This window comes from Dermacentor silvarum, chromosome 7, assembly GCF_013339745.2.
Source record: "Dermacentor silvarum isolate Dsil-2018 chromosome 7, BIME_Dsil_1.4, whole genome shotgun sequence".
Lineage (NCBI taxonomy): Eukaryota > Metazoa > Arthropoda > Arachnida > Ixodida > Ixodidae > Dermacentor > Dermacentor silvarum.
In genome coordinates, this window is record NC_051160.1 from 111,556,807 (window position 1) to 111,583,172 (window position 26,366).

A 26,366-nucleotide genomic window follows, 5' to 3' on the forward strand; every position below is an offset into this window, starting at 1 on the left:
CTTACCAATGTTATTTTAAAGGTGGGATTAGATAGGAAGCTATTGTGGTACTGTTTAAAGTGCCCTTGTGCAGGTGCTTAAAGCTTGTTTTCTGTTGACAAAAATTGGGCTCAAGCCGTAGGAGGATAGTTGTCAAAGTGTAATGAAAGCCTCCTGGTAGACATGCCGAGTTATGCTGCTGGGGACACTTATTGGTTAGCCCTATTAGGTAATGCTGCTAGGCTTATGGGTGCTTTAACATTGCAGTGCCTGCAGAATGCATGTCGTGCTATGGTATCGTAATTGGCCCAACAAGTGACCACCTTTGCTTAGACTATGTGGCTGTCTGGCCTAGTTTACTTAACCTGACTGCCACCTATACACAAGGAGGAGGAGGGAGGCAAAAAAAGGGATCTTCAATTAATTTTCTTGCGTAGACGGCTCATGCAACATAATTTTCTTATAGTGCAGCATTTGTTACTCAAAGTGAAGCTTGCTATATGGAGAATATCTACATTTTTTTCATATGTATACCGAACAAGGATTGCTTTGTTCACGGTGTCACTTTTTATATTATACTCACGTGACACTAAGCTCACTTGTATTAATGCAGGTATGGCTGGGCCTGCAGAGAAAGTTTAAGCAGACTGTGCTGTGTTGCTGATCAGTGCTGATCTCCCCACCTGAGTTGGTCCCACAACATCCAGGCACCAGCGTGCTTTGCTTCATCATTGACAAGGTAATATGATACGGAGAGCTTGCACCTGGATATCAGTTTTGAGCTTGAGTTTTGAGAAATGTGTTAAAATGGAAGACACAAGGGTTGGCCTTGATGATAGATACATGTGTGTGTTTTTAAGGTGCTCTTTTTGAAATATTCTTCGTAGACCTATCTTCAGCAAACGTTTGCACTCCTTAATTGCAAACTGCCATGCAGCTGGTTTATGCCTTAAACTAGCACTCTTTCACCAAGAAAAGGCCTTATTTAGCACAAAATTCATAGGAAAGGCAAGGAGGTGACAGGACAGAACACTACCAACACCATCGAATTTTACTGCTTGCACAGCAATATAAAGCGAGAGTTGAAAGGACGAGGTTTGGGTTTGCGTTCGTTGTACTATGGGTTTCGGAGCCTCACACAGCTTCTTTGCTAGGCAGACAAGCTTGTGGGATGTGCTTCTGCAATTTGTACAGCACACTGATAGTGCAGGTGCGGGCCTCATCTTCGGAAGGAAGTGCACTGACAGCACCATTCACGGCGCAGATGACTCTCATAGAGTCAGGCAAGGCACCAGTGTTGATGTTTGTTCCCTTGCCCAAAACAGCATGTTTAGGTTGAGTGTAGTTGTAAGAAGACAAGTTAAACATAACTTCCATGGTTTGAGTGGCCGCATTTTTCTTAGAGCATGCACTAAATTTGTTTTCTTGCAACTGCCTGCCCTGGTGTTTCCTTAGCGTCGGCGTGAAGTTGGCATGGAGTTACGCATCCGGGAACTCGTGAACAATGACCCTGTAGTTCACAATTTGCGAAGAATACATCGGCTTCCAAGCCCTTCATTTTCTGTTGGCATACTTTTACTTGTACTGTTAGCAATTTCTTCTCGGCTTGCTGAATTATCTTGAGGCCCCACGCTGACACTACTGATGTCTTCAATTGAAGACTTTTCAGGATAAGACTCCTGGCTTTGCAAGTGTGGTTTAAGAAAAGGTGGCACTTACAGGTGGCTATTCAAGATGTGAGTGAAATGAACAAGCAAGTCTTGGTTACATCTTGTGTGTAGTCGTGTTGGAGTTAAACGTTTTACGAAAAATTGTATCGTCACTAACAGGATGATAAGCACTTGGTCATTCGCCACAACTTCATAGTCATGTTACCTGGCTAAATGAATTTTCGTCGAACCCTTGACAATACCTTCTACAGAACTTATGTACAAAACATTGCTACCAAGACTTACTGATTCGTCTCACTCGCGTTCAGAATAGAAATCTGTAAGTGCCACCTTTCCTGCAAAGAACTTTATCCTGAAAAGTCTACACTTGAAAGCATCGTTAGTGTCAGCGTGGGGCCTCGAGATAATTCGGCCAGCTGGGAAGAAATTACTGGCAGCAAGAGTTCAAGATTGCTCACAGAAAACCAAGAGCTTGAAAACTCAAGCATTATTAACAGGGTGTGAACTAGAGCAGAGCATTATTCGGGTCTTCTAGGAAATACAGCTGAATGTCAACTTCACAGCGAGACTAACGGACCAACTGTGCGGGCAGTCACAAGAAAGCTTGATGTATTATAACCAAAACAGCCTGTTCAAACCAGGAAGTTATCTTGAGCTTGTCTTCCTACAAGCCCACTAAACCTGAAACTGTCATTCTGTGCAAAAGACTCAACTTCAACATTGGCACTTCACCCAACACTGACGAAAGTAAGCTGCATCGTGTAACGTGCCAGCAGTAAGCTCTTTCTGAAGCAGGAGAAGGGCCCACGAGCTTACCTTCCATGGTGTAATCCAGGAACCTGTCTCGGCTCCAGAAAGGGAGCTTTTTTGGCTTGGCTTGGGTCAATGACCATAAAATTATCATTACGAAACAGAATGCACTAACAGTTGCAGACTCAGTGTAATGTCCTTAGCTGCTTGATTTTGTGGACAAAAACTAATGAAAGGGTGCCCAATGTGACTAGTTATCCTGTCCAGGAGTCCGTGATTTCAAGAAGTTTGACAATCATTTCATTGGCTAACAATCGCAAAGCATACTTGTGCTGTCATTTGAAACAAAACCATGCACTTTAAGGAACGGTGACAATTTCTTTAGGTGTGGGGAGCACCTGCACTGCATATATAATTTTGGTTAAAAAGAAAGTAAGGCGGAATTGGCCATATAAAATTAATGGCAATAATTTTGGCATAAGTAGATTTTTGCTCAAACCATCTGAAAGTTTCTTGTTTTAGAAAGTATTAAATTTTGATAAACGTAGCTGCTGTCAGATGATTCTATATAAGCATTTGGCCTTATGCAATACTATTTGCTTTAAATAAATTTTTTTGGTTTTATTTGTCAAAACCACAATGTGATTGCTGAACAACATATTGTAGGGCAAAGGCACAAATACACAGATACACGAAAACATGTCACAGGTGCTGCTAATAACTTTATTCGAAACACAACAGGATACTGTATATATACTCTTCCCAACGCGCAGGCGCACCAGCCACTTCGGGCAGACAACAGAGGGCAATTATCCGTGCTAACACAATTATTTTGAAGATATAAAGAAAGCCAGTTCCGCGTCGTACAAAACAACAGAGGTCTAACTTACCCAAGCAGTACTTTTTTATTTAAAACGCTTTGAGTAGCTCACATGCGATTTTATCTTTACTTCTGCCGGGGATCTTCACATCATAAAATCTCACACGACAAAGGCAGGCTTTTTTTGCTGACAGATGCGCATTCAAGTCTGTCGCCATGTTTTTAGCATGCTACCTCATTCAATCATTGATGCAGCGGTCAGTTTGTCCTACATAGGACTTTCCACAAGGCAGTGGGATTTCATAAACCACACCGGGAGCACATTGCCCGTAAGGTGTTACATGTTGTACTTGGCAGCTTACCGTAGATCTGCCTATTATGCGGGGACACGTTCAGGCCAGCCTGTTGGGAACAGAGAACACTACAGGCACTCCATGCCTGTTCGCCACTTTCTTTAAATTGTGGCTCAACTTATGCACGTACGGTACAACTTGCAGTCTTTGGCCACTCGGCTCACCAGCTCTGGCCTCATTCACCAGTGTGCCCGCTTTTGTAGTGTTCTCTGTTCCCAATATGCTGGCCCGTGTCCCCGCATAATGGGCAGATCTAAGGTAGGCTGCCAAGTACAACACGTCACACCTTACTGGCGATGTGCTACGAGAGGGGTTTATGAAATCCCACTGTCTTGTGGAAAGTCCTATGTAGGACAAACTGGCTGCTGCATCAATGATCGAATGATGGAGCATGCTAACAACACGATGAAAGATTTGAATGCGCATCTTTCAGCACACTTTAAAGCATGTCCTTGTCGTGCGAGATTTCATGATGGGAAGATCCTGGGCAGAACTAAAGATAAAACCTCACGTGAGCTGTTGGAAGCATTTTACATAAAAGAAAAAAAGTAGTGCTTGTGAAAGTTGACCTATGTTGTTTTCATGATGTGGAACTTGCTTTCTTTAGATCTTTAAAATGATTGTGTTAGCCCTGATAATCGCCCTTTGTGCTCTGCATGAAGTGGCTGGTGCGCCTGCGCGTTGTGAGGAGTACATATACTGTATCTCGCTGTGCTTCAAATGAAGTTCCTAGTAACGCCTGTGACGTGTGTCTGTGTGTCTTCTGTGTATTTGTGCCTTTGCGCTATAATATGTCGTTCAGCAAACAGCAACTTCCCTAACACCAAGTCCTTCTGCACAATATGATTATGGGGGACACTATAGTGGGGACAAGGCGAAAGAAACCAGCGAAAAAAACCAAGACGCAGGACCAGAGGGAAGCAAACACGCACACAGTCGCCTGCCCAGCAATTCACGCTTCTAAGATACTATAGTGGGGAACTCTGGATTAACTTTGAACACCGGGGCTATGTGCCCAATGCACCTTATGGGGGTGTTGTTTCGCTTTGCTGCCATCAAAATGTGGCCGTTTTGCATGGGATTTTATCCTGCGCCATTCGGCTTAGCAGTGCAATGCCAAAGCGACTATGCCACCACGGTTTTGACTATGGCTGGCAGAGCAGCAGTTTCCAAGTAATTTAATTAGCTCGACCTGTTGATGCTGCTCTCTTTATGCATTTATGCATTACTCAAATAATGTCTTTTTTTACTGTAATAACACTTGTTTCAGTGATATGCTAATGTGACAGGTTATTCTACCACACTATAATGCACGTTTCCTTAGGAGTCATAAGCATTGCAGGAAACCAGTTATTTTTAATAAATTTTGTTGAGTATCGCATGTTCTGAATGCTGAAGCATTCTTACCTGTGTGAATGTCAGCCAAACTGCTTTTGCCTATGTGTTATCTTATTGCATGTGTGAAAAAAAACTGTTGGCTTTTGTTTACTTTTTCAGGTGCGGGCCAAGCTCTCACTCAAGCAACACATTCCAGTGGTCTTCTGTCAACAGACTGGGTGTATTGAAGTACCATTACAAGGTCCAATAAACAACGCTTGCGAGATGTATGACGTGCTCTTGCTTAAAATCGGAGGACTTCACTATTAATGTAAGCTTGAATAGGTGTGCTGAAGAACCCGTGTAAAGTGTACTTGTTTATTAACAAGTACAAACCATTACCTCACCTGACATTTTTTTTTCACCTCAACATAACTCCTTACTGCAGATTTCTGAACAAACCATTACAGCAACACAACACTGCAGTAAGGTCAGCACAAGTGTTCGTGCATGAACACTTGTGTTTACAAGAATTGTATTTGCATTATACTAAATATGAATGGGAGGTGCCTATCTTTTTCAGGTGCATACTCTCGCAGGTCATACAAGCTCGTCATCTTGTACGCACTCAGCTTGTAGAAACAAACTGGTTCATAATGTACGAGAATCGCGTTCAGTGACAAGAACGCGATCTCGTACACATGTGTGCGAGAAATGTACGCGATTATTGCTGCGTAGACTATACGAGGTTCTCGTAGACTCAACGAGTTCTCGCAGACTGAACGAGTTTCTCGCACAGTCTACGGAGCAATAATCGCGTACAACTATTTCTCGTACATTCTCGTTCACATTTTTTTCAATAGGGTTGATCGCATCATTCACCAGAACCATGCAGAAAGCGAAAGAGAGCGTTGCCGGCCTGCGCCCTGCGACCGGCGCTGGGCAGTATTGAAGATACATGTATCTTCGATACTATATTAGATACGTCTGCCAATACGTCTATGAGTATCTGTATTTGCGATACATGAAGGAATGTATCGTGTATCTTAAAATACAAGTTACTACTACCGCAACATCACCGTGCGAAATTATAAACGTTGGCTGAACTCCGCTTCTCAAGCTGATACTGCTGCCACTAAGCCACCTCAATAAAAATAAAGCCAGCGACATTCATTTAGCTTTCCGCCAGGGCCCTCCAGCAAGGGCAGGCGATGAAGCCTATTGGTAGAGAAGAGTCACGTGTAGGCGCTCGCGCCGTTTCGAGAAAAAAATGGAGCACGCTTAAGCTTCGCCTTTAAGCGTGGAACGCGATAGGGTTATCGGGCCCCGTTCGCATCGCATTGTTCTTTGTGTGTAGGCTTCACTGCAACAGACAACGTGAGAAAGCCAGCTTACAAAGATCAAGGGCACTATAACGTAAAATGATTCCAAACTTTTGATTCCAAATTCCTGACGTCAAATTTACGTAACCACCGACGCACGCATGGGGCGGTGACCCGCAGCGTGGTCTGAACCACGACCTACTGGAACTACAGACCTGCACAGATGTCCGGCTTCTATTGGAGCAGCTTGCGCCCACTTTCGTTCAACCGGTGGCCATAGGTGGCGCTTTTATAACCTGTTCGTCTGCTACTCGGCGGGTGGCTGGGCGGAGTTCGAATGTGTGCGCCTGCTCTTCTGTAGCGGGCTGCTAGCATATGTGACAATTTCTTACGAAGACAACAGCTAGTATGTCAAAATTGTTTAAGTGTACTCATTGTAGTGGTATGTAAGAACGCGTAAAATAGTACACGAATTCTTTCTAGGTTTGCTATTATGCAGAAATTTCGCGCCGCTCCACACAAGAAAAAACAAAACAAAACAAAAAAAAACTCACTGATGGAGTGATTGTTTACGTGTTTGTTCGGCCCGTCAAACATGCATCGCAAAGCTTTTCTGAAACTGTGAAAACTGATGCCAGAGTCCTTGCTTTGTTCTGATTTACATGATGGCACACAGCAATATACCACAATGTGATCGTTTACGTTATCCCATCTGTAATTAACTCAAGCAAGCTGCGTTCCATGGCTTCTGCAGCGTCTGCAGATTCCAGCAGTTTGTGTGTGGTCTGCGTATACATATCGTCTGCGTGATTCTTTAAATGTCCTTGTTTATATCAATACATCAAGTTCTTTATTATTGTATTTCTTTATTACTCTATTGTAATATATTTTATTCTATGAATCTTCTGGTAGAGTGTACTAGAACATGCTACTTCTGGTAATCAGATTTTTTTCCTGTACTGCGAAGGCAACGGGAGGAAATGTTATCGTCTGCCGGCTGTACTCGTTGTTTTCCTTTCTTGCACCGCTCTTCCTACTGTACCTCGTGATTGAAATGAGAAGCAATCGTTCGGAAATTTTGCTTTCTTTTTTATTTTCGTGAATTTATGCATTTACAAACAATGTAAGCGATCTGTGGCTGCAGAAATAGCGGCACGAGCACTGGAACAGATCGCAGAAGTAGACGACAGCGAACAGGTTATAACTAGCGCCACTCTGCTCGTACGTTCTGTCCCTAGCAGCAAAATGGGTGAACTAGACCAGGCGTGCTGGAGCAGGGAGATCTGTGCAGGTCTGTAGTTCAGTAGGTCGTGGTCTGAACAACCCAATCAAACACTCTCCTCGTTTATAGGAGGTCACCTTTGTTCGCTTTTAAAACGAATAACATTGCCTGCACTGAGAGGCGTTTGTTATCTAATTAGCTGACAAGAGGCGAGGAGCACGCTCTAGTGGAGAGGGTTTCCATGGGGCCGAGCCAGCACAGTGAAATAGATAACCACATGAAGAGGGTGGTGCCGGCTTCTCCGATTGGTCCGCTTCGCCTTACTTAGCTTGCGGTGGCTGGTCGAAAATCGCGGCGGCGTGCAATGGAAGGATAATAATGCCGCTAAAACGGATCCTCAGCAAGGAAGAGTTGGCATAGCGATGTCGTATACGTGTCGAAAGGGCTCGATAGCGTTTTACTTCCACGCAAAAAGGTTTATCATGCGCAAATAAATACATGCTCAACGGCAGGTGCGAGTAGCGAAGGCCTGAGCGATCGGCGGGCAGCCATCTTCTATTCCTTTCGGAACGGGGCAGTCTGTGGCTATCCAGAAAAAATTTTCAGTTTTGTTTGGCATATTAATGCATTTTTTTCGCCTACACGTCACTTTGACGTGGTGAGTTTTCGCGGTTTTGTGACGTCGCGTGACAGACAGGCGAAGTGGGCGTAGCCAGAAAACATTATACCAACAGCAGAGGGCTAATGGTGAAAAGGCGTCGAATCATGAATGATTATTTTTCTTTTGTGTGGTTTAATCATGCACAATTAGTGTGTACACGTTATATCAGATGGGAAGCTATCGCGGTTTTCGTGATCTCGCGTGACAGACAGGCGAAGTTGGGTGTGGCCCGAAAATGTTTTGACCAATCGTGGAGGCTGATTGCAGAAATTGGAATCAAAAGAGTTTGGAGTCATTTTACGTTATAGCGCCACAACCTTACACCGATCCCCTTAAAGTCGGCTTCACTTTTAAACACAAATGCATTGCTGGGAAGACATTTTACAGGGGCAATATACGCTGTCTTATATCAAAATGTGAAGGCTCTAGGACCTTTTTTTATTAGGTTATTCATTGCTTGCTGTTGCCCCGAGGCGCGCGTGTGTCCAAAACGCATTAGGCAGGCTAAGTCACAGTTTGACCTGCCGAGGAGGCGAGCGCCCTCTGGATGCTGTTTTTGCATGTAATATACCCGGGCGCGCCACTGTTGTATGGTAGAAATGCTGGAAAAGGGGTTTGTGTTTGAGTTTCCTCGTAACAGAATTATGTTTTCTCGTACATTCAAATTACAATCTGACGCTATCATGCCGGTAGGTTGTGGTTAACTCGTACTTTACGACCTTTCTGACAGATTTTACTTTGAGAAATTTAATTAGTTGACTAACAACTCTGCGCCATGCGGAGAGCCTGCGTAGTCGGGGTGGTTCGGGATTGTTTTCTCAGCCACGGACGCCGACGCCGGATTTTCGGCGACACGGGGCCCTCAACGCTCTCGCGTTAAAAACAAGCGTGCGAATGTCTGCATGCATCCGACCTTTTCTTTTCTTGATTTTTTGTTTTTAGTTGCGTCGGTGCCATGACACTTGCTCGTAACCACCGTACTGTGCTACGTACGCCAATGCGCGCGGCGTCTGTCGCGCAGATTTTAATACCGCTATATAGTCTCGTTATAGTAGTTTATTTTGCGTGGTCCTTTGTTACAAAGTCCGAGGAATACAAGAATGGGGTTGCCTTGGGTCTGTTAGCTTTCACACATCAGCGATTTGAAGAATCTCGTGGACGTAAGTTTGACTGTTGTGAACCAAAGCGTGGATGGCGCTGTCGTATGCAAACAGCCGTCATATGCATGTCGACATGCATATGACGGCTGTTTTGTGTACGTGATTGTTCCTCGCCAGTACCAAAAGCAATTTTTTGGCTACGTTGCACGCAAAGAATTCGGGGAAATATGAATAAGCTACGAAAGCTGCAAATTACGGACGCACTAGCGCTTGTTTATACGTTATGAAAGTTTGATCTGCTCGATTTTTACAGTCAACGCTCTCCAAACATAAGAAAGGCTATTTTTTGACACTCGAAATGCCAAAATTAGGCAAACAATGCTAAGAAACTAAGCATTAAAATCGTCAACTTGGCCACAAAGAAACCATGTGCTGACCGTGTCACTTTTAGGATGGGTGCGAGTGCGTTCTAACAATTCTGTCTGCGCTGCTTATACAGGACCTACTCTCTCCAATAACCGAGCAAGCACTTCCTCTCTGGAACAGTCGCGAACAATCGTCGTAAATTATTTTTTTACTGCAAACTATTACATACCTTTCGGTCGCCTGCTTCAACACATTTGTGCTATCCTTTTGCGGCAAGAAACGAATCAATTACACCCCTGGCCCGTCTAACAAAGCCTAAGATACTGCGCCAAGAGGCATAGGCCAGACGCAATAAATGCCGAGTACCTTACAAAAATGCAAGCCGGAAGTATACCGACGCGGTACGCCGAATTCAATTGCGACTACGTGTGCCCCGCGGAGCAAATGAGCTAACTGCGAAGGCGCGCGACGATGGAAAGTGCGGGCGGTGAGGAGACGAGGAAAAGGAGACTGGGCGAGGAGAAACAGCGCTACCTTTAGTTTCCTTAGCTGTGTCGGAGTTAAGAAAAGTCCAAGCAAACATTTCTCTGCATACACGTTTGCTGCTACATTACATAGATCTATAATAAGAAATTTGCGAATGTATCGAAGTATCTTAACATACAAATGGAAATTGATAGTACGCGTTTAATAGTAGATACGCTCGGCGTTTTTATGAATGCGCCGAAACAGGCAACGGCCAAACGGAGCGAGCGCGAGCACCAACAACAAACGTCTTATTCTTCGTCTTCTGCAGGCGCCCGTATTTCTCACGACAATCACTCCCCGGCGAAAAAGGAGCCATCCTGGCGACCTATAGAACAGGTAGCACTGGTGGGTCGTAGTGCGGCTTCAGTCGATCGATATGAACAGTTTCCCGTCCGCGACGCCATTAGTCCGTAGATGGGTGAATAGGCTCAATGACGTAGTTGCCCGGGGATGTCTGTCGGAGAACCCGGTAAGGGCCGGCGTACTTTGAGCTGAACTTTGTTGAAAGGCCGGGAGTAGAGGAGGGAACCATACCAGCGTTCCAGGTGAATATGATGTAAAACACAAGCCTGCGTCGCGACTATGTTTCTGGCTGGCCTGATCTTGCGCGGTAAGTGAGCGGGCAATCTGACGACATTCTTCGGCGTAAGTGGCGGCGTCGGATAGAGGAGTAGATTCTGAAGCGTCGTGGCGATACAAAAGAATCGTGTCCATAAACGAAGAAGGTTCGCGACCATAAAGAAGAAAGCAAGGAGAGAATCCCGTGGTAGACTGAGTGGCGCTATTGTAAGCATACGTAACAAAGGGAAGGATGCGGTCCCAGTTAGTGTGGTTAGCGGAAACGTGCATGGCGAGCATGTCGCCGAGAGTACGATTAAAGCGTTCAGTCATACCTATCGTTTGCGGATGATATGCGCTTGTAGTTCTATGGACGATGTTGCATTCCCGGAAGAGTGCTTCTACAGCTTCGGAGAGGAATGAACGACCACGGTCACTCAGTAGCTCGCGAGGCGCACCATGTCGAAGAACAAGCTTGCGAAGGATGAACAAGCCGACTTCACGTGCTGAGGCCGCCGGAAGCGCTGAAGTTTCGGCATAGCGCGTGAGATGGTCCACGGCGACGATAACCCAGCGGTTGCCATCTGGGGTGAACGGTAGAGGGCCGTACAAATCAATGCCGATACGGTCGAAGGGCCGGTAGGGACAAGGCAATGGTTGGAGCGGCCCTGTAATCTTGTTAGGTGGGCTCTTGCGGCGTTGGCACTTGGAACACGAGTGGACGTACTGGCGAACGAAGCGGTACATTCCGCGCCAGTAGTATCGAAGCCGGAGGCGTGCATACGTCTTTAGTACACCGGCATGGGCGCATTGCGGATCCGCATGAAAAGAGGCACATATGTCGGAACATAAACGGCGAGGAATCACTAGCAACCATTTACGGCCGTCAGAGAGGTAGTTGCGGCGGTACAGAAGCCCTTCGCGGATGGCAAAGTGACGAGCAGCGCGCCGAAGCGAGCGGTCGGTGGTGTGTGGTGACGGCTGAGATAAATACTCCAGAAGAGAGGCTATCCAAGGATCGCGGCGTTGCTCACCTGGCATATCGGTGCATGTAAGAGACGAAGAATCGTAGCTGGAGACAGACGCAGCACCGTGCTCGTCGGGCAGTGGCGAGTGCGAAAGAGCGTGGGCATCCGAATGCTTACGGCCGGACCGGTAGACAACACGGATGTCATAGTCCTGTAGACGAAGCGCCCAACGAGCTGGGCGACCAGAGGGGTCCTTTAAGGACGAGAACCAGCACAGGGCGTGGTGATCAGTCACGACGTCAAATGGACGGCCGTATACGTAAGGTCGAAATTTGGTGATTGCCCAAACGATTGCAAAGCATTCTTTTTCGAGGACTGAATAGTTCGTTTCCGCTTTGGTGAGAGTGCGGCTGGCGTAAGAGACGACGTACTCTTCCAAGCCAGACTTACGCTGGGCAAGAATATCACCGAGGCCTACTCCACTAGCGTCCCTGTGGATTTCTGTGGGAGCGTCTGGGTCAAAGTGGCGTAGGATAGGTGGGGATATCAAAAGATGGCGTAATGTGGCGAACGCGTCTTCGCAAGCTGTAGACCATGCCGAGATGCCTTGGCTGTCGGCAAACATCTGCGTTAAGGGGGCGATTATGGACGCGAAATTACGCACGAATCGGCGAAAGTACGAACACAGGCCGATAAAGCTACGGAGTTCTTTCAGCGTAGACGGCCTGGGGAAATCGGCGACGGCGCGAAGCTTTGCAGGGTCTGGAAGGACACTGTACTTGCTGACAACATGACCTAAGATGGTAAGTTGGCGGGTGGCAAAGTGGCGCTTCTTCAAATTAAGCTGCAATCCAGCGTCTGAAAGGCAAGTGAGGACACTTGCGAGGCGACTCAAATGGGAGGCAAAGTCCTTCGAAAAGACTACGACGTAGTCCAGGTAGCACAGACACGTGTGCCATTTGAGGCCTCTAAAAATGTTGTCCATGAGACGTTCGAAGGTGACAGGCGCATTACAAAGGCCGAATGGCATCACGTTAAACTCAAATAAACCGTCTGGGGTTATAAACGCAGTCTTGGGACGGTCAGGTTCATTCATACCCAGATACCCAGTACCCAGATCTAAGGTCCAAAGAGGAGAACTCTGCTGCTTGCAAGCAATCGAGGGCGTCGTCGATTCTGGGCAGCGGATAAACATGTTTTCGTGTGATCTTGTTAAGGCGCCTATAATCAACGCAAAATCTAATGCTACCGTCCGTTTTCTTTACCAGCACAACTCGGGAAGCCCAAAGGCTGTGTGAGGCCTGTATTACGCCACGATGAAGCATGTCGCTGAATTGTTCATCAATGACACGGCGCTCAGCATGAGAAACTCGGTATGGACGTTGGCGCAGGTGGGCATGGGTGCCAGTGTCAATGCGGTGAACGATGGCAGATGTGCAGCCCAAGGAAGACTGCTTATGATCGAACGACGTCCGAAAGCGGGCGAGCAGCTCCAAGAGTTGGGTACGCTGTGCAGGCAGGAGTGTGGAATCGATTGACGGGAGGAATGCCTCTAAGGAGGACGAATCGGCGGAGGTAGCAGGAGTAATGCTGTCGACGATAAGGCCTATCGTGTCGTCAGGCAGTTGAGTAGAATAGGCGGAATCAATATCCTCAAGTCGGCCTATACATTCACCACGGTATAACGTGGCTGTGGAAGACAACCGGTTGATGACGTAAATGGCGCTGCAAGAGTTTTCGACCGTGAGAACTGCAAAAGGGAGGAGGAAGTTCTTGCGAGTGGTGAAGGCTTCGGAGGGCGCAAACAAGGCGGTGGAATTGGAAGCAGAGTCGCAAGAAAGTGGCACAAAAACAGAAGACAAATGAGGGATGTCAGTGTCCGTGGCGACGACCACTCGAGAAAGTGGCTTGTCTGAAGCGGCGGCACACATCGGCGACAACTGAAGTTGGGCACGCGCACAGTCAACGATGGCATGGTTAGTAGCGAGAGAGTCCCAACCCAAAATAACGTCGTGACAACATGGCGAAAAAACGACAAATTAAACTGCGTACAAAATGTCCCGTATGACAAGACGAGCTGTGCATACCACTGAAGGTTGAATGTGGTGCACAGTCGCGGTACGCAGAGAGACATCGGAAAGCGGTATCGTTATCTTTTTTAACTTGCGGCACAGTTCTCCACTAAGCACAGACACAGCAGCACCAGTATCGACGAGTGCTTCCACAGAAACACCTTCAATATTCACGGTTATTTCGTTCGCAGGTAGAAATCGAGGCCTTGGAGTTGTCGACACGAGCGCAGTTCTTGCCTCCGGAACTTAGAGGGCTAGTTTTCCGTTTGGATTGGTGCGGGGCGACAAACCATTGCGGAAAGTGAACGGCGACGTGGTGAGGGCGACCGACGTGTGTCGTAGCCACGGCGATTCGGTGAGGAGGTGTCCATCGTTGAATTGGAGGACATCCAATCCAGAACGAAAGTAGTCCCGATTGATCCCGAGGACGGAAGTCACGACGACGGCAGAAACGTGCGACATGGCCAGGCAGACAACAGAAGTAGCAAATAGGCCTGTTGTCCGAGGTGCGCCAAGGATTAGTGGACGGTGGCGCGGGACGGCGAAAAGGTGGCGGGTTCGGGTGGACAGGCGCACGCGCAGCGAAGAAGGCATTTGCTGGTCGACCAGGATCCGGGCGCAGCGGTATTGCTGGTGACTGTCTGCGTGCGACTTCAGCGTAGGTCAGAGGAGTGGAAACAGGCGGATGCTGGAAGGTGGTTGGTAGCGTCTCAGAAATTTGCTCCTCTATGGCCTGTCGTAGCGTCGGAGCAAGCCCCTGCGCTGAGGCCGGGACGCAGGGAACAAGGGACAATTGCCGTGCCACTTCCTCTCGGACGAACTGCTGGATCTGCTGCCATAACATTGTGGTGTCAGTAGAAACGGCGCCTACAGTGAATGACATGTCGGCCGGGTCAGAGCTCGGGAGTCGTGTAGAAATGCGCTGTTTCCGCAACTCGTAATAGCTCTGACAGTACTGAACCACGTCTGCGACAGGGGATTCTGGCAATTAGCATTTGGAAAGCGTCGTCCTCAATCCCCTTCATGATGTGCCTGACTTTATCAGCTTCGGACATAGCAGGGTTGATGTGACGGCAAAGGCCCACAATATCCTCAATGTAGGGCGTGAAGTTCTCGCCGGATTGCTGGGCGCGACCGCGTAAGCGTTGTTCCGCGCGGAGCTTGCGAACAGCGGGACGGCCGAAGACTTCCGCGAAGCTCGTTTTAAAGGATGCCCAATGGGCAATATCAGCTTCGTGATTGAGGAACCATAGCTGTGCAACGCCCGCCAGGTAAAAGTTGACGTTGCTGAGCTTGTCACCGTCATTCCACTTATTGTGGGCGCTTACCCGCTCATACGAAGTGAGCCAGTCCTCGACGTCCTGCTCGTTGGTGCCGTTGAAAATTACAGGGTCTCGCTGGGGGGGTACGCCGGAGCAGGCGACCACCGGTGGTACGGGAGCACCTTGTTGGGGCACGTCGTCAGGCATTGCCGAGGCTGGGAGTAGAGTCCGGGTACGGAGTTCCAGGATGAAATGGGAACCAGCACCTCCACCAATTGATAGTACGCGTTTAATAGTAGATACGCTCGGCGTTTTTATGAATGCGCCGAAACAGGCAACAGCCAAACGGAGCGAGCGCGAGCACCAACAACAAACGTCTTATTCTTCGTCTTCTGCAGGCGCCCGTATTTCTCACTAGAAAAGTATCGTACCTCTCTCGGTGCCTAGCACGCTCCAGAGAGAAATAGTGTGGCGCCTACTACATACTCACACTTTTCTTACCCCGCACTCTTTGCACCTATTCTTTCCCGTCCCACACCTCACACCCAAGCCCTGTCCATGTAGCAGATCTCTCCCATTCATATCATATGGCATTGCCCCACCAAATCTCAACCCCCCCCCCCCATCCTCTGACTATTGATTAGTAGCGAGGAGCTTTGGGAGACTGCCTGCCCTGCTCCGATCCCACCCTACAGAACCGAGTCCTGAGGTGGGCTGAGGAGGTAGCGGAGGCCTACCACGACTGGTAGACGGACGTCTAGCCACATAAGGTGATGACGGACGCCTGCTGGGACTGGAGCACATAGACCTTATCTCCTTCAGCGAACGCACCAATGTTACCTAATAACATGCTCGATAACATGCTCCTGATAACACGCCCCTGATAACATGCTCGTCGCTTGTTCCATTGCTGTCATTGTCATGCTGCTCCAGATTATTTAAAGCAGCTGTTCATCGTATGCAAGCGCTTCAGTTGTCCAGACGCGTAATTGCGAATGGTATAACATGCATGTGTCACCGTATTGAGAGAGAGAATGGTATAACATGCATGTGTCACCGTATTGAGAGAGAGAGAGAGTGAACTTTATTGAGAACCAGCACTTTAGCCGGCTGGGCCTAGGCCTCCCACGACGGGACGTCGACGCCTTGCCTCTTCGCCGCTTCGTAGGACTGCTGGGTAGCCAGAGGTGGTCGTCGAGATGAGAGCTGCGCAGGGCGGCGTGCCATCTCGACGAGAGGGTCACGGGATTAAGGTCTGGGTATTGATGTTTGCACTCCCCTAGCATGTGGGGGATTGTTGCTGGTTGAGTTTTACAGATCTTGCGCGTGTGGCTTGTGTAGATGTCGGGCTATATCATGTGATAGCGTGTCAGGGAGGGGTATGTATTGGTCTGTAACAGGCGAAGGGTGGTTGCCTGAGCTCTGTTTAACTTGCGGTGAGGGGTAGGAAAGATTCTTCTTGCGAGGCAAAATGGCTTCACAAGGTCGTTGTATCTTGTAAGGCGGTCGCGTCCTGCGGGAGCACATGCACCATCTCCGGCACGGTTGACTAGTTCTCGTGCTACGGAGTGTGTAACCTCGTTGAGGTAGGTGAGGTGCGGTTGGACATCGCCGGCGTGTGCTGGGATCCAGACGAGGGTGATTTGGTTTTGAGATGAATGCGGGGCTTGATGTAAGATACATGTGATTGTTGAGAAATACGACCCTTGATGTAGTTGTTGATTGCCGTGCGAGAATCGCTTACTATGGTGTGACAGGCTGGGTCAAGAGTGGCCAGGGCGATGGCCACTTCCTCGGCCGTCTCGGCATTTTGAGTAACGATGCCGGCAGCATGTCGGAGCAAGCCGCCTGCTGTGGTAGCCGCCGCAAAGCGACGTCCATCTTGGTATTCAGCTGCGTCGACGAAGGTGACGCTCGCGGTGTTGGCACAAGCGTTGATGAGGTAGGTAGCTCGAACCTTCCTGCGTTCTTTGTTGTGGTCTGGGTGCATGTTTTCGGGAATAGGATCGGCGTGTATCCATTGCTGAATGTCGCGTGGTATTGGGTGTTTGTCTCCATATTGGCGATGGTAGGTTATATCAAGGAGGAGGAAAAAGAAGAAAGGAAAGGCAGAGAGGTTAACCAGACGCACGTCCGGTTTGCTACCCTACACGGGGAAGGGGTTTAAAGAGATGAAAAGAAAGGAGAAAGAGGGAAGAAAGTACTCGCAGTATGAACATGTGCGGTTGTCCAATAGTTCACAATCGGTCACTGACGCCAGTCGACTTCATGAACTGCAACGATGCCCACGTCGCTTTGTAAGCCTGCGACACGTGGGGCCGCGGTCCAAGAATCTTTGTCTCTGAAAACGGTCTCCTGTCTAATCGGTTTAGCACACTTCGGAGAATGTCGCGTTCGCTCTCGTAAAGATGACAAAAACACAACACGTGTTCCACCGTCTCCTCACAGTTGCACGAGTCACAGATTGGTGTGTCGGACATGCCCAGAAGGAATGAGTATGCTTTCGTAAAAGCCACCCCTAACCAGAGGTCGCAAAGTAAAGTTGCATCACGGCGGGGGAAGTTCGATGGAATTTGTAGCCTCAGTGTAGGATCCAGCCGGTGGCGATGACAGTTTGTAAAAATCGGGCTGCTCCACTGCTCCAGCTTGGTTAGAATGCTGCGGCCAGAGTAAGCCACTGCAGTTGCGATCAACGTTGCGCTTCAATTAACTCGTCTAGAGCGTTGTGGATACCTTATTGTAGTACAAGTTCCGTGCTGGTGTGGTTGCTTAGTCCTAAGGCTTGCTCCTCTGATGATGGCGTCCAGTTTAGTCTTTTCAGCTTTCTACCAGTTGAAAAATGGCGCAAAGTAAGTAATGTGACAGATGATAAGAGATTGGACAAGGCGGATGAGGCTTTCTTCCTTCATACCCCTTCGCCGGTTGGTCACTCCTTTCAGCAGTCTGGATGTATTAGCAGTCTGTCGAAGGATCCTGGAGACAGCCGTAGAGTTGGCGCTGTTGGCTTCTATGGTCATACCAAGAACGCGGATGCTAGGGACCACCGGTGTGGGCCTGCCATCCCTCAGGTGGAGTTAGATCTCCTCGTAAGGGCGTTTATTCGTGGAGCCCCGTGGGGGGCATCCACGTATTATGGGGCGGTATAGGAGAAGCTCCGACTTTTCAGGGGAACATCGGAGTCCCGTGCCTTGAAGATAATTTTCTACGACATCAATAGCGTCTTGTAGGGCAGTTTCGATTTGGCCGTCACTGCCCTTTGCAGCCCCGATTGTAATGTCGTCGGCGTATATGGTGTGTTCAATGGCGTCGAGTTTTTGTAGTTCTTGTGCTAATCCAAGCATAACCAGATTAAACAGTATTGGGGAAATGATAGAGCCTTGTGGTGTGCCCGCGCTGCCGAGGGAGAGTTCCTCCGATCGAATATTTCCGACCGAGAGGAAAGCCTTCAGATTGGATAGAAAATCTCTCACGTAGTTGTAAGTGCGTTTTCCAAGGTTGAGCAAGGAGATGCGTTCGAGGATGGTGCAGTGCCTGATGTTATCGAAGGCGCGCTCGAGGTCGAGGCACAAGATCGCTTTTGTGTGACGGGATTGACTACTAGGATTTGATGCTAAAGTTGGAGTATAACGTCTTGGGTGGAAAGATGCTCTCTAAAGCCAATTATCGAGTGGGGGTATGGAGATGTGTCTTCGAGGTGAGTGCTTACACGGGTTAGGAGCGGGTGCTCCATGACTTTGCCTACACATGAAGTTAGCGCTATGGGCGGAAGATTGGCGAGGCTAGATGGCGTACCGGGTTTGGGGATGACAATTACTTTGGCCATCTTCCATGTCGGAGGGATGGATCCTTGTCGCCAGCAGTTGTTGATGTATTCGGTGAGTTGTTTCACCGAGAGGTCATCTAAATTTCTTAGTCTTTTATTCGTAACTCAATCTGGGCCTGGGGCCGAACGGCTGTTCAGCTTGCGCAGGGTAGCATGAATGTCTGCCACGTTGAAATCCTCATCAAGGCTAGCGTTGGAGATCCCCGCGTATGGCCCGTGAGGTTAAGTGGGCGCTGGTGGGATGTACTTTTGACACAAGGTATTCTTAACATGGTCCTGGCCGTAACACAGAAGTAACACAGAAGATAGTAAATGGTATAACAACGTGAAATAGTAGCAATTTATGGGTAATTATAGTGAATGAAAGTGAATTAAGGTGAATTACAGTGAAGTAAAGTGAATCAAAGTTAGAACAAGTAAGGGTACGGGGACTTAAGGTGCAGAAAAGTGAAATAAGGTGAATTAATGTGAATTAATGGGAATAAAAGTGGATCAAAGTGGTTGAACGTGGAATAAAGTGAATTAAGGTTGGTACTAATTAAAGCAACGTGGATTAAGGTACAGTTGTGAAGGACACGTAGCATCGTGTGACGTAACGTATCATGGACGTAACCAATTATTTAGAGAAATCATAATGCTTTCACATTCAAATTACGTAAGGATACTTAAGTGACTGCAAATTTTTTTCTTATAATGGTTGTGATCCTTTCTAGAACAATTCTTATTTCACGTAGTGACATCTTCGTTCACAATTATACCATTTATTTTACTTCCTCAATTGTTTGCTATAACCACTCCTGTCTGTAGTGTCCTTTTGACCTTGAGAGTGTTTTAAATATTTAAAAAGTAAATACACTTATGCTTTCGGTGAAAGACTGAAGTTTCAAGGCGTTGCTAGCTGCGTTTTCATATTTGTTCTTATCCACGGTCGCGATAACGCAAAATTATTCCACTTTGAGTTTATTTCGAAATCCGCCAAAACCCCTCGTTGAAATGTAATAATTTTTGGCTGTGCCTATGATGCCTGTCAAGCGATGACAGCATCATAGACGCAGCCAAAATTTTTTGGACTAATCAGGGAGCGCGATGGTGGATTCGGAATAAACTCAGAGTGGATTAGCTTTACGTTATGGTGACCCAGCGTTCTGTAAAACCGAAGAAGTGGCTGCCACTGTATGTATTTTATCTGCAAATGAACCCAGCAGGTCATTGAGCACTAGCTGCAGGTGTCGCAGCCTTCCTGCGTCACCGGTGAAGGGTCAGGAGACAGGTGGTCGCTTTGCTCTTCGCATCTCAACTACAAATTCTATTGAAACTCTGCCAAACGGTCTTCGATTGATTCTGCATATTTGGCGAAGTGCTTTATTCTCAGCGTGAATGAAAGTCTATTTTTCAAATTTAAGCGATCTGGCACTAGGAATTATTCAAAATAATGACACTTTTTCATGGAAGTACGAGACGGACAGAAAACTTTACGGCGTTCACCGCTAGAATCGACGAAATGTTGACATATCTGCATCCGGATACCGATGTTTTTAGTAGGCCAGCAGCTTGTTGAGACATATGCTGGTCAAACTTTGCTAGTATTGCTTCGAGTTCTTCAAGATGTGCCGATGTGTCGCGTGTTGTACGAATCGGCTTAGTAGAAACGAATTCTCTAACGACCTTGTTGGCGCCAATGTTACTAGCAGGCGCATGTAACCTTCACTGAAGCTTACTACCGATGCGCTGCCGTGTGGGTAAATATTTCGGGATGTTCAAAGGTAATTTGAACCAACTAAGCAAAAGTATCAGTGCATAGGCGCTACTGGCAGCATTCTTTGAACCCAAACGTACTTCCAAAATACGTGTTTGATTCGGTTATACACCATAATTGCATACCAGAGTAGTCTGAAATGGGCTTGCGCGTAGAAGATACGCCTCTGGAGCAACCCTGACCAAGAGCCATTAGTTCTTAAGTTGTACGAATTATGTATTACGAGCTGGGTGCCTCAACTTTTCTGTCAAAATTGGTATGTCACCCACTAGCTCAGTATTTTCACAAAGTACCTTGGAACCTTGCAAGCTCAGTAGCTTCCAAGGTTCCTATATTTATGTGTGTGTGCGGAGTAAGGCGTGTTTGTGCGCGCACATGCGTTCTGTTGCTCGTAAATTTAAAAAAAAACTAATAATATTCTGCCAGCGTTAACCGTATGAACGCCGGTATATGTGCGCGAACTTGAGGAACAACACCCTTTATTTTGGCTACACAAGATACTTGGCTTTTTTTAACATGCATGCACCGATGGGTAGGAGGAGGATGGGGGGGGGGGGAGGAGAAAGTCGGATACCATGAATAGAAAGTTCTACAAAATCTTGTGTTTACAAAAGCTTAAAATCATTTCACCGTGTCTTGAGTGGCGCAGCCTCTTCCCTATTTCTAGAGGGAATTTCTTAGCTTATTCTATGAAGCTTGTTATGTCAGCTAGCAAACAATTTAACACCACAACGTTTGTTTCCAACGATCTAGTTATAAGTGCATCAATGAGGTTTACTCACCACCTTGTTCAGATAAACAGAGTGATCGTGCAAGCACCAGTAGCGCTAAGTAATATCCACTTCCCATTGTCATGGCAGTCTAGTGATAGACGCAGATATGCCTGGAAAGAAATTTAAAACATGTACGTCTCCAAAACTTTGGGCGCATAAGCTGGGACGCATATTTGATGAAAATGCCAACAAACTACAGCTTAAGCCTACTGTTGTACCAATAGCGCGGAAAAAACGTTTGCCCAGAATGTTGTATTTTTGTTTATTCAGGTGTATTTTATTTTGTACCAAACAGTTGTGGATTTCAATGCCGCCAGGCACAGTAAAAAACGCTGTGCATGTTTAGAAAACAACAATGGCTATTTCTGCATCAAATACAATGGTTCCGTGACGTCCGTGCCTGGCGCAATACACTTTCGTGTTTAAAAAATGTTAATAAAGTCGCAATAACTGCACTCACTAACATTACCACCCACTGCGACCTCTCTACTAGCTGTTTACTACCTTGGATAATTCGCCTGATAAGGGCGGCTTTCACGAAGCAGTTACTAGGTTTTAAAGACGGGTTAGTAAAAGCTAACTACCGGTCTCAACCGTAGTCTATTATGTTGTTGTTTAGATAAAAGGTAGTTGTTATTCTTACGTTGGAATAATATAGATGCGTTGTAGCGCACGTATATGCAGACTATATGTTCTACGAATATAGGTTCACAACTTTGTTTTCTTATCCAAATACCTAGGTACGCACCGGTACGATCTGTGCTCTTGATGACTATAAATACTGATACGGCCGTTCCCGGAAACATGTCACTATAGTTTCTAAATCATTGTATTGTGTGATTCGCTGTTCCCATTTGTCGTTTTTTTTTCTGTGTAGTACTGCTGATCACACGCAACATAATGTTCCTGTCACACATGTCTCTTACGTGCTATTATTTGATAATGTTATAAATATCACTCAACGTGAGGCAACGTGGTCCTGTTTCCTTTTTTTTCGCAAACGTGTCAATAATACACTTTCGTATCAGAATCGGCCTAGTCTTTGAAACAGAAGCGCCACTTGTAAACAAAACAGGTCCCGTGATCTTATTTCAGTAGGAAATTCCACAGCACCGGTGCCATTCCTATCTATGGTTCGTAAAATGACTATCAGTGCACGATATTCATATGCACGATTTTCTTTGGGTGGTACGCAACTACCGGGGCTGATACTAACTGCTCTTACTAGAATCCTAGTTATATTTGTGACAAGCACGTAATCACTTTCCGTTAGTAACCGACGCGCCATTTTTTTTACATTGCAAGAAGTCATTGAAGCGTCGTTAGCGCCAAGGGCCTCTATCGTGCCGTTGAAATGCCTTTTTCAGGATGCCATGCTCGCTTCATTTTGTTGCGGCTGCAGCGACGCGAAATCGACGAGGGGGGTAAACCAGCTCGTTGCTAGCGCTCTCCGTGTGAGCCTTTGTCTTCCTTACGCAAGAGGAGATGCTACGTAAACGAAGGAACGAATGTTTTAGCTTAGAAAATACTGATTATATCGCTTTACTTACGACGTGCATGTTTTTTTGCCCTCCATGTGGCAGCGTCCTCGTCCACGATTCTTATATTTGTGGAACATGCCAATGTCGCTAACTGTCGAAAAATTGCACGTCAGACGACAACGTGATGAAAAACAAGACAGCTGTCAACTATTTATTCGTTATAGTGCTAAGGGGTGGCTCTTTGTGAGACGGTGTAAATGTAGTGAGGATTGTGAGGCATTCACTTCGCTCCTTGCGACCATTTTACGTCAGTACGCAGTTAATGACGTAAAAGAGGCAACATATAGACGAAATACAGTGCCGAAACATGGCCAATAAACATCGCTGAACACGCGACCCCAGCGCCATTATAAGGACCTTACAAGACATGACTACGGGAAAAGCTGCTGGAGAAGATGGAATAACCGTCGATTTAATCAAAGATAGAGATGATATCATACTTGAAAAGCTTGCGGACCTCTATACGCAATGCCTCACGACTTCAAGTGTACCAGAGAGCTGGAAGAACGCCAACATTTTATACTAATTCATAAGAAAGGAGATGTTAAAGAATTGAGGAATTATAGACATATTAGCTTGCTTTCAGTACTATATAAAATATTCACCAAGATAATTTGCAGTACAATCTGGGCAACACTTGAATTCAGTCAACCAAGAGAACAGGCTGGCTTCAGGAAGAGATATTCTACGATGGATCATATCCATGTGATCAAGCAGGTAATCGAGAAATCTGCGGAGTACACTCAACCTCTTTATATGGCTTTCATAGATTATGAAAAGGCATTTGATTCAGTAGGGATACCAGCAGTCATAGAGGCATTGCGTAATCAAGGACTACAGAAGGCATGCGTGAATATCTTGGCCAATATCTACAAAGATTTCACGGCTACTTTGGTTCTCCACAAGAAAAGGAGAAAGTTACGTATCAAGAAAGGGGTCAGGCAAGGAGACACAATCTCTCCAATGTCTCCTTGCCTTACCCCTTTCATACTTCATGCTTAGAAGAAGTTTTCAAGCTCTTAGACTGGGAAGGTTTAGGAGTGAGGATCAACGGCGAATATCTCAGCATCCTTCGGTTTGCAGATGACATTGCCCTATTCAGCAACAATGGGGATGAATTACAACAAATGATTGAGGACCTCAACTGAGAATATGTAAGAGCGGGGTTGGAGATGAATATGCAGAAAACAAATATAATGTTCAATAGCCTGGCAAGGCAACAAGAATTCAGTATCGCCAGTAAGCCTCTAGAGTCTGTAAAGGAGTACGTTTATCTAGGTCAATTACTCAGAGATCATCAGAACGATATTTACAGAAGAATAAAATTGCGTTGGAGTGCATAAGGCGGGCATTCCCAAATCCTGACTGGGTAACAAACAAGCTCGAGAACAAGTTAAAGAGCGCACAAAGAGTCATGGAACGAAAAATGTTAGGCCTAACGTTACGAGACAGGAAGAGAGCGGTGTGGATCAGAGAGCAAACGCGGACAGCCGATTTTCTAAGAGGAAAAATGGAGCTGGGCAGGCCGTGTAATGCGTAGGATGGATAACAGGTGGACAATTAGAGTTGCATAATATATACCAAGAGAAGGGAAGCGCAGTCGCGGACGGCAGAAAACGAGGTGGGGTGAAGAAAAATTTGCTTGCGCAAGTTGGAATCAGGTAGCCCAAGACAGGGGTAATTGGAGATCGCAGGGAAAGGCCTTTGTCCTGTAGTGGCCCTAAATATAGGCTGATGATGGTGAGGATGATAATGATCGTTTTCAGTGCCTTTCAGACCATTCGGTTCTTCTGAACACCCAGAAGACGCGTAATTGGAGACGCATAGGCACCGACAGCGCTCAGAGCTCTACGTATATACACGAAGGTGCATCCACTTAGTTGCACTATTGTTATATTAGCTTATCGGCCACCGAACACTGCTCATTCAGAAAAACAAAATTTGACAGTCACTTAAGTATCCCTAGGTGATTAGAATGCGAAAGCCGAAGGACTTGTCTAACTTATCACCTTAAATTAAATATCCACCTTGCTTTAACGTGTACCAACCTTAATGGACTTTAATCCACCTGAAACCACTTTAATCGAGGTTAATCGAATTTTGCGAGAGGGCCAGGTCCGACGCCGTGGCTGTTCACCTGGGATTCCGCAGTGCGAGTCGTAGCAGGCCCAGCGCGGGGAGCGTGACGTCATCGTTTGGTCACGTGGGTTTTGTACCATCGGATCACAACAACGGACGGCGGATTTTCCAATTCATGGTGCATTTAATGCTTTCGCATTAAAAGTTCACAAGTCAATCATACTTAGCACCTAGGGTGCCTCAGTGTTGTGTGCTTCAAATACTCTGCAATCGGTTGAAGATATTACGTTATTCTTTACATGCTATGAATATAATTAGCAGGGAAACAGCACCGTTTCTGCTGTTGTGGGTCCTAAAATATAGTAAGAAGCTTATGTTTACACGGCCAAGAAGGCGTTCTCGGTTTATCGTCATCACTGCATGCGCAATCCACTGCTGTTATCCGTACGGAAGAGCTCTGAGTAGTAGTCTCTATCTGCTTATAAAATGCGCATCGCCAGGCGCGAAATCTTCGTTCACAAGCATCGCCGCGCAGCGACATGGAAGTGAACGAAAGCGCACTCATCCGTTCCTAGCTCACACACGGTCGTAACTGATCATGACGGGTTCATATCGCAGCCAAGCATCTTTTTATCAACGCTGAGTGTAGCTGATCTTTGCACATACTCATGCATCTATGACCTACGTACAACCATTTATTTGCTTAACGGTACAGCACACACGCGAGCTCCCGTTTTCCATTCTCGCTTCTCTAGTGTAGACGGAAGTCGCATAGTGTTGGAGTATACGTTCAATGCGATTAGCACTGTTGGCCTACTTTTCAGCAAATCTATCTAGCTAGCTATATACCTATCTATCTATCTATCTATCTATCTATCTATCTATCTATCTATCTGTCTGTCTATCTATTTGTATATCTATCTATCTATCTATCCTTTTACGCCGACCAAAGAGCCCAAGTTGTCTAGTAGTTTGGGTATCTATGTACGTGCTCGAGGTCATGATGCTATCGTAGACTATGCACCGCCGTCATTGGATCGCTCGTGATGCTCGTGATGCCGTCACGCAATCGTGGTCATACAGTCGTCATGCCTTCGTTAATTGTCGCAACGCCGTCGTGATATTATCGTGGTGCTTCAATCGTCACTATTGTAGCTTCGTAATATAAGACTGGCGTCTTGCCTTCTACTTTGACCAAGTGACTAAATTTGTCACAGCTTACAAATGTAAAGTTATCGAGCCTCATAATCGAATGCGAGGAGTTAGGTGGGCGTTCCCAAGCGTCAAAACCATTTTTAGGAGCCTATAGGATCCAAAACGAAAGAAAACAGGTACTAGCTGAAAGAAGCGAAAACAAAAGCTCCCTGCACAAAAGGCACACGTCGCCTTTCACATTTGCAAATGCAAGGCTTCCCCTTACGGCATGGACGTTACCATGAAAATATA

At 46.6% G+C, this 26,366-nt stretch overlaps 1 long non-coding RNA gene across 1 annotated transcript in view; it reads right to left on the minus strand.

Moving 5' to 3' along the window:
- Positions 1–26,366, minus strand: part of LOC125946926 (uncharacterized) — a 54,374-nt gene that overhangs the window by 21,372 nt on the left and 6,636 nt on the right. Inside the window, exon 3 of the long non-coding RNA XR_007467999.1 lies at positions 21,310–21,410. This is a non-coding gene — a long non-coding RNA (uncharacterized LOC125946926). The remainder of the gene's footprint in view (positions 1–21,309; positions 21,411–26,366) is intronic.